At 42.1% G+C, this 15,781-nt stretch overlaps 1 long non-coding RNA gene across 1 annotated transcript; it reads left to right on the forward strand.

The window, feature by feature from the left end:
- The first annotated feature begins 14,891 nt into the window (after nucleotides 1-14,891).
- On the forward strand, nucleotides 14,892-15,417 carry LOC116561679. Its single transcript, XR_004273554.1, has 2 exons — nucleotides 14,892-15,044; nucleotides 15,196-15,417. It is a non-coding gene; the product is annotated as an uncharacterized LOC116561679 (long non-coding RNA).
- The last annotated feature ends 364 nt before the right edge of the window (nucleotides 15,418-15,781 follow it).

The raw sequence follows: 15,781 nt of genomic DNA on the forward strand, positions 1-15,781 counted from the left end.
GCAGCTCGCCACTCCTGGGACAATGGAAAGCTCACCTCACTTACCTCATCTGCAAAATGCAAATTATCCTGCCTACCATGTAGGCCTGTCGTGAGGACCGAATACAGTAATGAATGATAGACATTTCAAATGAGAAGAGTGAAACTGCTGGTAAAATGAAAGGAAAAGGAGAGATTAAAGTAAGAAAATGGAAGGAGACAAAGCAGAGAAACACAAATAATAAACATCACAAACAAAAAAGATAATACTGTTACAGAAGGAAAGAAAAATTAATCTCAGAAATTATGTAAACCTCTGAACAAATAAATTCGAAAATCTTAAAGAAATCTGTTTTCTGATCATCAGTTTTGACCCAAGAAAAAACAGAAATCCTGAATAGACAAAGAAGAAGTTATCAAAAATAATGTCAAAGCACCACTTTCAACAAAGACACAAAAACAAATTCTTTAACAGTTTTTCCTTTTTATCATTCATATAGGTTATGTTTCTTGTGATATTTTTAAAACCCAGAGCATGAAATCAGTGGATATTGGCTTCTATTTATTAATTCTGCTTTGAGATTATTTCCATTCCTTGTTTTATTTCCTTAGTTTTGTAATATTCATTTTAAATTTGATTTTGTTGTTTTCTTTTAGAAGCGTGATCTCTTGCTTTATTATGTTCTTATAAAAATATCCTATAGAAAGATCAGAATTTGTTATAGTTTGCGGAAATTTCATCTGATCTTAAATTGTTAGTTTTTCAGAATAGTTTTTACTTAAGTGATGTATGATAGGTTATGCACCTCTTTTACAATCTAGAAGAACAAAAACAGTTTGGAAAACGAGTATAATGAGAGGAAATATACTCTGTATGTTATGAACGCATATTAAGAATGTATGATAATTAAAATTATACTTTGCAGGCATAAGAGTAAACAGCTGATTCGTCGAAATTTTTCTTCTTTGCAATATTTGCTAAGTGTACCCATTCATCTGCCCATCAATCCCACTGTCCACCTGTCTGTCCATTCATCTTATAATCTATATATTAAATGTTTTATGTAGCATCTAGTCACCATACTGCTACTTTATTTCCTTATGGGAATCCCTTTCTCCCCAAACTCTCACTCCTGTGATATTTTCTGAGTCTCTGTAGAGAATAACCTTGACTTTTCCCTAGTAGATCTGAAGTGGAAAGGAGGTTAGCTGTGCCGTTGCTCTGGGAAGCACCATGTAGAGTCATCCTGGAGGAGAACAGAGCTGTGAGCTGGAGAATTAAAGAATCTTGATGCTTAGACTCTGAGTCTGGGTGTGCCAGGAGCCATCACTATCCCTTAGCCTTCCCATTGGATTGAACAAAACAACTGGCTTTTTAAAAAAAATTATGTATTTATTTTTCTTACTTAAGGCAGTTTGAGTTACATTGGTTCTAACTGCTATAATTTTATTTTCTGAACTTACTTTGAAAATAATACCTTTATTGAGATGCAATCTGCAGACCACACAATTCATGTAAAATGTGCAATTCAGTGGCTTTTAGTGTAGTCACAGACTTGTGCATCCTTCACCACAAATGTAGAATATCTTCATCATACTGTATTCCTAAGGTATGGTCCTTGCAATCTCCACCCTGTATCACTCCTATTCCCATCCATAGGAACCACTAACTGACTTTCTATTTCTACAGATTTGGAAACATACAGTTTGCAGTTTCTGGTAGTGTTTATCAGTACTTCATTCCTTTTTCATTGCCAATTGATATTCTATTGTATGAATGTGTCACATTTTGTTTATATATTCATCAGTTGATAGACATTGGAAGAATAGTGAAAAGACCCACAAATGAGAATTTTGCTAGTGCTCTACTTCTTATAGTTTCTTTTTATGCTAAGTTGCAACTCTGGTCCTCAAACTGATCAGGTCTACAGTGAACATCCATCACTTAGATGCAAAGTTCTTGCCTGGGCTTCCCTTTGACTGCCAAGAACAGAGGAGCTGAGATGATCGAGATGATCTTACCAGCTTCTATGGAAGCAAAGCTCCACTTTTTGAAGATTTAGACCCCAGAGCTAACAATTCTAAAATATTAATGATCAGTTTTGAGGGCCATGCTGTTGGTGCTCTTTCTAAAAGCCGACTCCACTTAACTAGTAATGTCCACGTGTTCATTTGGAAAGCACCACCCATCCAACCTGAACCACAAACAGACAACTAATCAGGCAGTCCTAAATATTTTAATTCATTTATCAATTCTTATATATTTTTGCCATTCCCACTCTACCCTCAACACCTGGAATCGTTGACAGTTGTATGGGAAAATAATGATGCAAGATTACTAACATTTCACGTTCACGTCTCATTCACACCTCTGCTGAGGTGAGAGCAATCCTTCAAGCTTGACCACCGAATGCTGCAAAACACGTTAAGGGAGGAGCAGGCAAGGTGAACTGCTCCAAAGAGCCCGGCTCAACAGACAAAGGCAGTCATCGGAGAAGAAGTTTCATGATAACCCTCTTTCTCTTCCAGAATGCTCTGGTGGGTTACAATTTACCGAGGGAAAACACCCCTCATGAGCTTCCTCTTGGTTTTAGACATAAGTTTCTCAAAATAGTGTATGCATATTAACTACTTGTCAATAAGTGCTTCTTAGATTTTTTGGTCCCTTCTAACACATCTAACATTTGTCTGCCTTTGGAGTTCGGATCTGTTGTTTGTCTGGCACAAGTCAGATCCTGGGTCAGGCATGCACATTTTTTGGCACCTTATATAGACCAGTGAAATAAATACATGAGATGCAAAGCTCAAAGTGACATATTCCAGATCTGACATCTTACCATGGCTTTGAGCTTCAGGCACTGACAAATATTCCACACATACCAACTCTCCCAGAGGAGGAAATATAATGATGTTTATGTTATGCAATATGTAAAATATTTATACCTCGACTTCAACACAAACTGACTATCATTTAAATCAGGAGAGGCTGCTCACAATAAAGGCAAGTGACATTATCTGCACCACTCTTGGTAGGCAAAGGGGAACTCAGTACAGCAAATGATCCATTTATGTACAGAATAAGATTCCGCCAATGTCAGTGTTTTAAAGAATAACAGTTATGGGAAAGGTTTTTAATGTGCTTGCTGCTTCTAGAATTGTTAAATTACCAAGAAGGGCAAAATGTATGCCTTCCTGACTATTGCCCTTATCTTTAGAATGGGAAAGTCTTGTCTTTTGACAAACCATTCTTTCATGAATAACCTCTTCAATAGCATTTAGTTATCATTATTAATAAATTGTTACAGTAATAAATTATATTTTAAACATTTTATTAAATGCAGTTCTCATGTACTTAAAATAAATTGCAAAGCCGGCTTTTTTCATGGTATTTAATATATGTAGTATGACACAATGTGCTTTTAATATATTTAATGTTATATACTTTAAAATCTAAGTGTGTTGTACTTTTATGGAACTTACTTTATATTCCTTTCTATATGGAAAATGTATTACTTTTTAATATGGGTTCATTGTGCAGTGCCATTAGGAAACAGAGCCGGGTTCTTAAAAGTGGTAACTTTCAGAATTTAAGTACATTAAGTGTGGGGGAGGGGAAGAAACTGCATTATGGTAACATCAAGCATCTAATTGAAACTGACAAAAGCAAGGGGAGAAATCTCACATTGACATTGTAATGGCATTCACATTTGCATTGACATCATAACAGTTCTAATGCAAGCACATGAGACATTTCCACCTGCAAAAAAAGACTTCCCCCGACATTCCACCACTTTCGCACTTTCTTTGGACATGCTATCACTGTCATTCAAGACAAAGATAAAAATATTATGAAAAACATCTTCAGTTCGTGCTTATTAGATACTTTCCACAGCTGAAATATGCTGGCCTTTTTGAAGAGCTTCTTATTTATCAATGTATCAAAAATACATTGTTCGACTCTCCAGGAAGAATACATCACTAAATTCTCAATCACTTAAAATTGTTTTGTGAAAAAGAAATTGAAAATTGACTTTGCAGAATTGGTTTGTTTTATTTTGTTTTTCTTTGGCATAGCTCCTTAGGGCAAAAAGAATGGTGCTGCTTCCTTTGAAGCTGCGTGTAAATCTTCCCGGTCAGAAGGTATGAAATGGAGAAATCAGATGTAGGTGAAAAGTGCCCTGATGAGGCAAATAATTTATTAATTTAAAGGGAGCTGCTGCATCTCATGATTACAATTACTAACCAAATTACTAACCAATCCCTGATCAAATAAGCTAGGGAACCACATTTCCAGGTTGAAATTCTGGATCTCAGTGTTTGCTCTCTAGCCAGCCTAGATGGATACCAGGCTGCACCTCAGCATCTGTCTTAGAATGCTGTCAGCAGCCCTCTCCTCCCAGCCTGGGCCCCCATGCTGGGTCAGGCATGCTCCCTATTTGCTGATCTCTGCCACCAGCCCCTGGCCTGGCCCTGCTGGCTCCACCTGGGTCCCCTGGTGCCCCATTTGGCTGCAGGACCAGACGTTTCTCTAACACCAGAAAGTGGGTCTGACCTCCTGATGTCTATCCCTCTCAATCTAGACCCCCGATCTCCTCTCCCAGGTCACCTATCACAAGTAGATCACCAGGCTTTGTGTGGCCATGTCCTCTCCAATGACACGGGCAGGATCATTTAGGCCTTCATGACATTTTCATGTCAACAGTTTAACTCCCTGAAGAGAAGGTGAATTTTTCTCTCATTTGTTGATTCAACATCCATTCACAAGATATATGTTGAGCACCAGCTCTGAGTCTGACTCTGCTGCCCAATTCATCAGCAAATAAGAAGGACCCGCCCTCTGGGATCAATGAGTCCAGCCATGAGCAAGTAACTAGCCCATGAATCAATGATCTCTAATACTAATAATGCCATGAAAAGGACTGAATGGAGAAATGGAGTTAACTCAGAAAGAAGGGCACTTTCTTCACTCATCAGGGAAGATTCCTCTCAGGTCAAAGAGATGCCAGGAGACTGAAGAAGATGCCAGATGGGGTTGCCTGAGGAAGTGGAATCCAGACTGGCTCTGGCAGGGATGGCCAGGTAGGACCCTGGGGAGAGCCTTGGCAAGGCCTATCAGTCATGTCCGGGATATGGAAGTCACCAAAGGATTTAAACAGCAAATCTCAGCTGGGGACAAATGCTCATGCTGGAATTCCAGCACTTTGGGAGGTTGAGGCAGGTGGATCACTTGAGGCCAGGAGTTCAAGACCAGCCTGGCCAACATAGCGAAACCCCGTCTCTACTAAAAATACAAAAATTAGCTGGGTGCAGTGGCAGGCACCTGTAATTCCAGCTACTCAGGAGGCTGAGGCGGGAGAGTAGCTTGAACCTGGGAGGCAGAGGTGCAGTGAGCAGAGATCGCACCACTGCATTGCAGCCTGGACAACAGAGTGAAACCCTGTCTCAAATAAGTAAACAAGTAAATAAATAAATAAACAGTGAATCCCCTGTTCTGATGGGGTCTGAATGAATTCTTGGCCCTTAAAATGGGTCAAGAATAGAATTTGCAGGAACAATGAAGATGGCAACACAGCCATCCAGGGAGAGAGGAAGCTTAGGACCGCGTGATGTGCTAGACACGGCGTGTAAAAAAGAAGGAGGAGTCGAAGATGACACTGAGATTCTTGTCTGAATCTGGGCTGGCTGTCACCCCACAGAGGTGAGAGAGCCTGAGCCTGGCTGAGGTTATGGAGGCACATCACGCGTGACGCGTGTACACATGTGTTTGTGCGTGTGTGCCTGTGAGGGAGGAGGCAGGGATTATGCACTCCTTTTGGAAAGTGCAATATTTGAGATGTTTCTGCAAACTCCGTGTACAAATGTCAAGTAATGGAATGAATAAGTCTGAAGCTTAGAGGAAAGCTTTGGGAAAGATCATCATGGCAGAGCCATCAGCATATGGGTGATGCTTAAAACTCAATTAAAACAAAAAATCCTAAGAGAGAGCACACGCACAGGCAAGCGCACGGGGTAAGAACACAGGTCCCAGGACCTAAATCTCAAAAATTCTAAAATGTGTATATTAGGCTGAAGAGGAAGAGTCCAAAAACAGAGTAGCAAGGAAGAAGAGAATCAGGAAATCTTGGCCGGGTATAGTGGCTCATACCTGTAATCCCAGCATTTTGGGAGCCCGAGGTGGGTGGATCACTTGCAGTGAGGAGCTCGAGGCCACTCTTGCCAAACATGTTGAAACCCCATCTCTACTAAGAATACAAAAAAATTAGTCAGGTGTGGTGGTGGGCACCTGTAGTTCCAGCTACTCGGAAGGTCAAGCAAGAGAACCTCTTGAACCCTGGAGTCAGAGGCTGCGGTGAGCTGAAGTCATGCCACTGCACTCCAGCCTGGAGAACAGAATGAGACTCCATCTCAGAAAAATAAAAGAACATAAAATAAGAAAATCTTGGGGAGCTTTCCAGAGAAAAATGCCATTAGTATGAAATGCCGAGGAAAGGCCCATCGTGGTAAGTAAGAGGTGGGCTTCTCAGAGCGGAGCGCAGAACTCATCGGCGGCCTTGGCGGGACTTCAGCTGGTGGTGAGAGCTGGGGAGGGACGCCCCAAACTGCAGAAGGCTGAGGAGTTGTCGGGAGGGGAGTGGTGGAGTTTTTGTGTGCAGAAATCACTTGAGGAGGTGAGTTCGGTGGGGTGGAGTGGGGGGGTGGCGGTGGAAATAGGTGAGAAAATATGGCATCTGGAAGTTTCTGTCTGATTTTAGTGATTTAAGGGTTTTGGTACATTTGAAATGTGTTGAACTTTGCAGGGCCTTCACATACAGCACCCAGTGTGGCTCCATGAACACCCCTGTGATAGGTAAGGCCTGCATTCGTCCCAGTTTACTGAAGGGAAAACTGAAGCATGGAGAGAGGAAGAAGCATGAGCATGCATGAAACATCATGTGTGGCCCCCAAAAGAGATCCACATCCCAAGCTCCAGAACCTCAGAACACGACCTGATGTGGAAAAGTGGCGTTTACAGTTCTGGTTGAGCATTTTGAGATCAGATCATCCCAGCTTGTCCAGTTGGGCCCTGAATCCAATGATAAGTGCTCTTATAAAAAATAGAAAAGGAGAAAAAGAGAAGAACATCATGGGATCACAGAAGCCGAGGTTGGAGCAACGTGGCCACAGGCCCAGGAACACCTGGAGCCCCCAAAGGCAAGAGGCGAGGTCCTCCCACAGAGCCTTTGAGGAAGCACGGCTCTGCCAGCACCTTCATTTCAAATTACAACTGATGCGTCTGGCCTTGCAAAGGTCTTAGCAAATAAAGGCTTACACCACGGCTACCACGCCTCTGGCCGCTGGACTACGGCCTTTCTGCTGACTATTGCTCAAGCCCCCTGCACAGGGTGTTCGTGGCAGGGCACAGCCGTTGCCTCGGTTCTTCACAAAGGAAGCATGTGGAGAGTGGGCAGGTGAACGGCAGCGTCGCCGGGCACTTGTCAGCTCAATGTGCAGGGAGAACACAGAAGCCAGCCGGCAGTGGGAGAATCACCACCTTATTCCAGTGAGAAAACTTACCAGGAATAAAGAGACGTCGATCATCTGTCTCAAACCTTTAAAAAACAGAAATTTTACACGTTTACAAAATTGATACAGTTTTTAGTTTTCCAACACTCATAGATTAATAAAAATATGGCCTATGTACCAAATAAATAAAAATAGAGGTTGAGTTAATCCATTTATTTGTTCTTTTATTCCCTCTCATTCTCTCGCTCAGTGAAGACCAATTGGGTACAAAATATGTCTCAGGTATCCAATTAGGCACCAGGAATAAAAGCAAAGAAGGATAAAAGACAGTTCCTGTCATTTAAAATCCTGCATAGAAAGAAAAAAACACATGAAGTAGAAATATTCCTTCAAGCTTTTAAATTCATGTGTTTCAATTTCATGGACAATGATAAAAGAATGTACTGAACCAAATATATAAAATAGAGCATTATGGCTTTAGCCAATCAAGGTAGAGACTAGTAAACTCATTTACTGAAAATTATTCAGGGGACATATATTGTCGTTACCGTGTATTTCTCGTGATAGTTTGGATTTCCAGGGAATTTTGGTCTGATGTCATTATATGACAGGAAGAGCAAGTCTCAACGACAGGAATAAGGAGAGGAACATGGGCCAGGAATTGATCCATCATTAGAGGAAGGACCAGGGAAGGGGTCAGGCCCCCAGAGAAAGGAGTAGAAAGAAGGAAGGTCATTTCCAGGCTGCTGGGGTATTTGCCCCCCTCAACGGCCAAGGCCCTGCCTTCAGTCTTACACCAAACCAGCAGCTCAGAGAGGGCTCAGATGGGCAACACTGCCAGGTGCTCCATGTCACAGGGCACGGTGCAGGGTCGGCCTCGCTGCGGTCACCACCATCACCATCACCGTCTGTGCCACCATCGAACCCTTCCTAGACACTGGCATGCAAAACAAAAGAAAGTCTTTCTAAAGTTCTAATCTTAAGTGTTTATCTTCTAGGAAGATAGAACTAAAATGGTGCACGTGTCTGTAGTATTGTCTTGAATATCATGTTTTGTGGTCTCTCCAGCAGATGGCAAGCCTGTGGCTGATGCACTATAGCCGATTTATTTTGAAATTTTCACAGTAGCCAGCCAGCCTTGTTCGTAGCACAAATGTGTTCATAAGCAAGAAGTAGATGAATCTAAGATGAAAAGCTGGTGATTTGTGGATGGGAATAACCGTGGGTCATTGATTACTGCATGGACACTGAGGGAGGGCGGTAGGCTTCTGATGGGAAAGAAAATTGTCTTACAAAGGTGGACATAAAGCCATTTTTAAGTCAAAATAAATATGCAGCAAAGACCTCAAAAAGCAAGGGTAGGGTGGGGGATATGAAATAATCTTAAGTATCCCCAAGCTTGTCATGAACTCTTCACAAGTTATTTGGAAAAAATTAAGGATATTAATTTGAAACTGGAGACTGGCTTTGCACTTTTCCATAATCTGAGTAAACTGCTTGAACTTTGATAGTTGATTTAAACTTTTGATGTCAAAAATAAACATCATACTATAAAATATGATATCTATCCATCTAATACTCTCAATTATTGCTTTCAGTGTCTCTGTAGCTACCAACCCAACTGCCCATCGATTCCTCTCTCCGTCATGCATTTGTTCTGATCCAAGGAACACTTCGCCTTCTGCTTGTTAAGCATTGTACCAGAAGATCTGGTGCAAGATAAATAAGCCACAATCTGAGGGGCTCAGACCCATTGAACACTGAAGTGTAAATGATTTAGGAAAGCTGGGAGAAGTTATACTATGGATTCTGTAAAGGGTCTGAGGCATCATAAACAAGGGAGTGACTGTCTTTGTAATGTGTCAGGGAAATGTTTCAGATTTTCCTGGGATAGAATGTGTGGGCTGAATCTCACAAAAGGAGAGAACAGCACATGCATCAAAGAGCACAGGCTCTGTCTGGCAGCAGAAACTATAAGAGATGCCCACACATAGGCGTAGACAGAGGCAGATACATACAGACATGTACACACGTGCATATACAGAGAGATGCATACACACAGAGATGCATACACACAGACACATAGACATGCATGCACAGACATGCACACAGACACACAGAGACACATTCATGTGCACACACAGACATACAGATGCATACACACATGTACACATATGCATATATGCACAGATGTACAGACACACATAGATGCATACACACAGATGCATACATACATGTACACATATGCACAAAGGCATAGACACAGACACATAGCCATGTTCATACATGCAGATACACACACAGATGCATACACACATACACATACACACATATGTACATACATACAGAGACACATGCACACAGAGACACATATGCACAGACATATAGATGTGCACACACAGACACACATATGCATACACTTGTGTACACATGTGCACAGAAACACGGATGCACAGACACACAAAGACACATCACCATGCTCATACACACAGACATACACAGCTGCATAGACACACAGACACATATGCATATACACACAGATGCACAGACACACCAGATGAATATACACAGATATACACAGACACATAGACATACACACACAGATGCATATGCACACAGACACACACAGACATGCACACACAGACACATAAATATGCACACACAGATGCAAAGAAACATGTATACATACATGTACATATGCATGCACACAAACATGCAGGTGCATATGTAATTCTCATTAGCTGCATTATACACATACACACACATATTTAAGGAGTTGTTACAGGGATTTGGCAGTATGGGACTCTGGGGGCTGGTGGGGAAGTGTCTGTAGCCTGTTGTTTGCACAGCTAATGCTGAGCTGGAATCCATGGGGCAGCCAGTGGGGATACAACTTTCGTGGGGACAGCAAGAGCACATGGAGCCCCCAAGCATGAGCGGGAGACCACAAGACTGACTGTGGTGGTGTCCTTGTTGCCTCTGCTGTTTGTGTGGGTGCTGCAGAAGCCAGAGTTCCCTACCACAGAGCTAGACACACATACATACACGTGTATGTGTGCACACGTGTGTATGCACACACCCACCTGGCCCAGAAGCCAGAGCCTCCCAGGAAGGCAGGAGGATCTGCAGCTGAGCAGCAGCCTCCAGCCACCTCCTCCCCGCCCCTGCGCCCACCCTATGGGAAACGCAGAAGATAGGGAACGTGGCTATGCAGTTGAGCCTGGGCAGGTTGATACATTTCACAGCCACCACTGTGCATGAACAGAAGGTGGCTACTGTGTGAGAAGTGGCCACTGTGTTGCAGAGAGGGTTGGGTTAGACAGATCAGGAAGGGCCTGGGTGCTTGACAGAGCACCTGGAGGTCCTCCCGGAGCTGTTCACAGGCTCCTAGAAGAGTTTTAAGGCACCACTGAGCTTTTTTTTAGAAACATATGTGTTTGGCAGTGTGGAGGAAGGAATGGAGGAGCAGGGGCTGGTGTAGGGAGAGGCCTGATGCTTAATGTGATGGTCAAGGTGAGACATTCAAAGGGCTGAATGCGGCTCCGACAGAGCAGATGGACCGGCCAGGCTGCCAGGTCCTCTTTGCAGATGAGCGGCCTTGGGCAAGTTACTGACGCTCCCTCTGCCTCTGTCACCTTGTTAAAAATGAGGAAAACGATAATATTTACACCTGAAGGTCACTGTGGGCATTAAAGGAGATGATCCCTGCAAAGCGTCTTGGCAAGCAGCATTAGACAAATGCTACGCATTTTTGTTTGAACAGACATCAAGCTCCAAACCTTTTGTCTTAGTTGCAATCCTCCTTTCTTCCTCTCACAAAAAGCCACAGCGTTTGAGTCTCTCGGCTCTTCCATCCCAACTGTATCAACCCTCAGAGAACAGCCTCACTGGTGGAGAAGGGAAAGCCAAAAAGTATGCAGAAAGAGATCTGCTACTGTTTCAAAATACTCCGCCATCACCTGTCATCTGTGAGACGCTGAAGGATCCTAGGATGGCTTCTGTATTATCAAATGCATAGATTTTAATGTTCATCTTCTATTAAACATCATACTGAATGAATATCAGTTCCTTAAGTAGCTCATATGATGGCAATTCACCAAGGTTTCCAGAAAGCAAAAAGCTAATTTTGGAAGTATACATTACTAAAAATGTGGAAGTATTATTAGAACCCATTTATGTGAAATTTGCCATAGCATATCTTTTCCTTAGTTTGTTAAATGTTTGGGTATTTTGAAAGCCATAATATTTTTCCCACTAAATTATTTTGTATGTCATGGATCTAGACATTTTGGGTAGATCAGTACAAAAACACGGAAGTGAATATGAGTATTTTTTTTTCAAACGCAATAAATAAGGAGTTGTGCTGCCAATCAGAACACCTGGCTTCTGGTCCCACCAGGATGGAACACTGGCAAGTCCCATCACCCTCCTGGAATTTGCACAGATTTTTTCTGAGATCCTTTTCATCTATGTATTGCACAACTGAGTCAATTTTCAATGTGTACAATGTCAAGGAAAGAAAGTGTATTCAGACCATGCAACCTGTAAGCAGGGAGACTGGAGCCATTGCCCAGGTCTCTGTGTTATTAGGGAAGACAAGTTACTTATTCTATGTAGGCCTCAGCTTTCCATAAAAAAGAATGCGCATGATAGTCGTGCACACTTCGTAGAGCTGTTGTGCTAGTAAATGCTAACTAATAAATGCATACTGATGTTATTATTTTTCCTTCCCACCTAAGGAAAGATTAATTTTAGTGGCACCACTCACTCTTAAGAAGACTGAGTTTATGCTACCTGTGAGAGCAGAAAAGGAGAAAAATTCAGATAACAGTTTAAGGCACCCTGTAGTTTACAAAGACGCCTATACTAGTCTACAGCTTAGTCACAGGGGGAAAATGATTTGATTCTAATTGGCAAGTATTTTTCCATTTCTTATGTGATCTTTAGTTGGCTACATGTTCCAAGATATGAGGCAAAATCCTAATTGTATAGTAAAATTGTGTAGTAAACTGTACTAACCTTCCTTAAACGAAGCTTTGGCATTTTGTCTGTCTGTCTTCCCATCTTCCTAATTTAGCTCATTCTTTTTGCAGACATTTCCTAGGTTCTGCATAGCCCTCCAGAACAACAACAACAACAAAAACTTTAGGTTTGGGAAGATCCAGCATAGGTTTACAAGGGCTATAGGAAGCTCCAAAGCCACGAAGCAAGTCCTCCGACAGCCCCAGCTGTGGGAAATTCCACCACCGAGAATGCAGTGACGTGCGCTGGTGCATCTGAGCGTGGGCCGGTCCCTCCAAACACACGGACGTCGCGGCTGCGGTCTCAGCCCTCCTGTGGATCCCTCTACTCTCAGGTCCCTGAGAGTGCCAGCATTTTCAGGAATAGCAGAGGAAGGAGTGATATGAAAAGCTGATCTCCAGAGCAGCACAGACCCCAAAAGGACACAGTAGGGGGAAATTCCAGAAAGCAGGAGAGTTTGTGCAGGAGGGGGCTGTCAGCGTTTGAAGGACAGGGTTGGAGACAATCCTTCAAATGCTTAGGTTGGGTTGAATAATGTCCCCCACATTCACACTCACCTAGAACCTGTGAATATGGCATTTTTGGAGATAGTCTTTGCAGGTGTAATAAAATGAAAACGAGATCACACTGGATTCCAGTGGGCCCTACTCCAGTGTGAATGACGGCCTTACAAGGAGAGACGCAGTGTGGAGACGCGGGGTGCTTGCCATGGAAAGACGAGAAGGGAGGACACCAAATTCAAATTTTGAGCACTCCGACCCAAGGCTGGCATTGACTATTTCTGAACATTATGAATTTCCACAGGATCAGCACTAATCCTATCTATTCCAAACATTACAAGTTGTGGAACACATTTTTCCTTTATTGATGAGATCTATTAGGATAATAATGTGGTGTGTTTTTCACATACACTATATTTTTAAGGATAATATTATTTAGCAGAGGAAAAAATATATGAAAACAGAAAATGCTCAAATAAATCACCCAGTTTTTGAAAAATAAATCATCACTCTTAACATGTTTTCCATGTTGCAGCCATATCCCTTAGCTACACTTTCTCCAAAGCAATCTTGATAGGCATGTAAGGAATGAAAAAAAGTTATTTTGATTCTCCTGTCCCCGTGGTGATTCATGTTTCTTTGTAAACTGAAATGTTGAGAGTCAAATAGATTGTATCAGAAAGAACAAAGTGGTTAAAGAAACGGAGGAGATAGAAAGATCTTGAAAGGTCTGAGGGACTGTTTGTAATGGATCTATAGAGAGAACACTGCTTTTCTTTAGAAACGTTTCTTTCCTAACACAAAAGAAATAAGAAAAACAGTTTTCAGTGGCCTGCATGACAAGATATAATGTCCCATCACATCTATTAAGATCTCAGTGGTAATATGGGAGCATTGGCATTTAATAGAAACAGATTCTAGGTCAGGTGGTTTTTTAAAAATAGTTCTTTCCTTGCTTGGAAAGGAATGTGAGTTAGAGAGTAATCCATCAATCTTTTAGAGTGGTTTTAAACTTCTACCAGCCTGGAAAATTTCCCCCATACTTACCAGAAGTAAGACAATGATGTATCTGATGGCACTGAGCTTTAGTCATGAGTTTTATTTGGAAATGCTTTTCAAAGCTTTACTTACCCTGTCTCAATTCTTTAAAATAGGGCTCATTTTATTGCGTCTCTTGTTCTGAAGCGTATACCAATTTGTGTCTTGGATATGTGCAATTTTACTACAATTGACACAGATCTTTCTCTCACTTATTTACAGTGTGAAGAACACCATGCAGGAGTCTGTTCCTCCTTCCAAGCTTCCAGCATAGCCTAAGCCCAAGGCTGGTGGAAGTGTGAGAATCCAGGGCTTGTTGAAGAGCTGTCAGGTTGCCATTCAGATGAGCTGCTGCTTTGACAGACAGCAAAGGTGTGAGTCAATGAAATCTCAACACATTCAAATACTTTATTCTACCTTTATTTTAGCTTCTTAATTGCTTCAAGGGCCAGAATGCCAAAGGTAAAACTAAGTTAATAATAATGGTAGTAGTTAAAATAGATTGAGTTATTTTTTTTCTGACCTTAATTTTTAATAAATGTGAAATGGAGTTAATCACCTAGGTACTGTACTAACCACTTTATATACATAATCTTATTTACTCCTCAATAACTCCAATATCTAGGGACATTATTATTTCCATTTCGCAAAAAAGGAAACATAAGCTTAGAGAGTTTACATAAATTGTCCAGAGTCACACAGCTAGTAAACTGTGGAGCCAGGAATAAAATCCACACAGTTCATCTCTAGAGCAGAGAGTTATTTTTTAATAAGTAAACGTAGAGTGGCAGGAACTTTCCTGGACCCTGTATTGTTCCGCTTTCCCTAATATGGGTGGAGGAAGAAAGAGACCGTGCCCAGGTGAGAAGTACTGAGCCACGCTTCTCGCAATCAGCCCTCCAGTGCTAACCCGCTTGCCTGTCAGCCCCCCTCTTAGCCACAACCTTCCTGAAACTTCCCACTGTCCCATCATGGAAGGAAGAGAATAGAGATTTTTCCAGCTGTGACTGAGTTAGAGAGTTATGTTTACCAGGCCCCTGGATTTGTATTTCCTCATTGACCAAGGGGCAAAGAGGCTCTGAAAGACAGGTCAGCCTTGAAGTTAGGTTTTGTTTGACTCCTTCTTTTTTGGTGTTCCCCTTTCTTGGGTGCAGAGGCATACGGAAATGTCTACTAGCTGGTAGACAAAGGAGACGAACACACAAATGGAAGAGGGGAGAAGCATGGCTAGCCCCCATTGGAAGCATCATCTTGGCGCTGGCTAAGCCCCGGCTTTCCAGAAGGCACACTGCCCTATGTGCTCCTCTCCGCTGTCTGCAAGTCTTGCGTTTCTCTTTGAACGCTGCCCCTCAATAAAGTGAGTCTCGGTGTGAAAACAGTGTTTGCCTCTCCCTCCCTGCTTTATTGAGAATTTAAAAGAACATTACTCCCCAACACAACTTCTCAGTTGGCAAACACAGCGAAGTACATTTTCATCGTTTACTTCCTTTGGATTTTATCTATCAAATTTACTCTGTGAATACGCTAGGCAAAGCCTGTGCCTTGTTCTTATTTCTGTATGGTGCTTAGAAGACAGATCATACCTCACCTATGAAAATAATAGAGGCACACACGTGAGGAAATCATGAAGACACACTGCTGAGGCTAACGCCGAGAGGAATTCTGAGAAAGAAACTCAGTTCTTGGCCCTTTCTTGTTCTTTGCACGTGTAAGGTGGGCGCTTGGGCTACCAATATGAGG

The sequence above is a fragment of the Sapajus apella genome, unplaced genomic scaffold (assembly GCF_009761245.1).
Source record: "Sapajus apella isolate SASKATOON/1434 unplaced genomic scaffold, GSC_monkey_1.0 scaffold30, whole genome shotgun sequence".
Taxonomy (NCBI): Eukaryota; Metazoa; Chordata; class Mammalia; order Primates; family Cebidae; genus Sapajus; species Sapajus apella.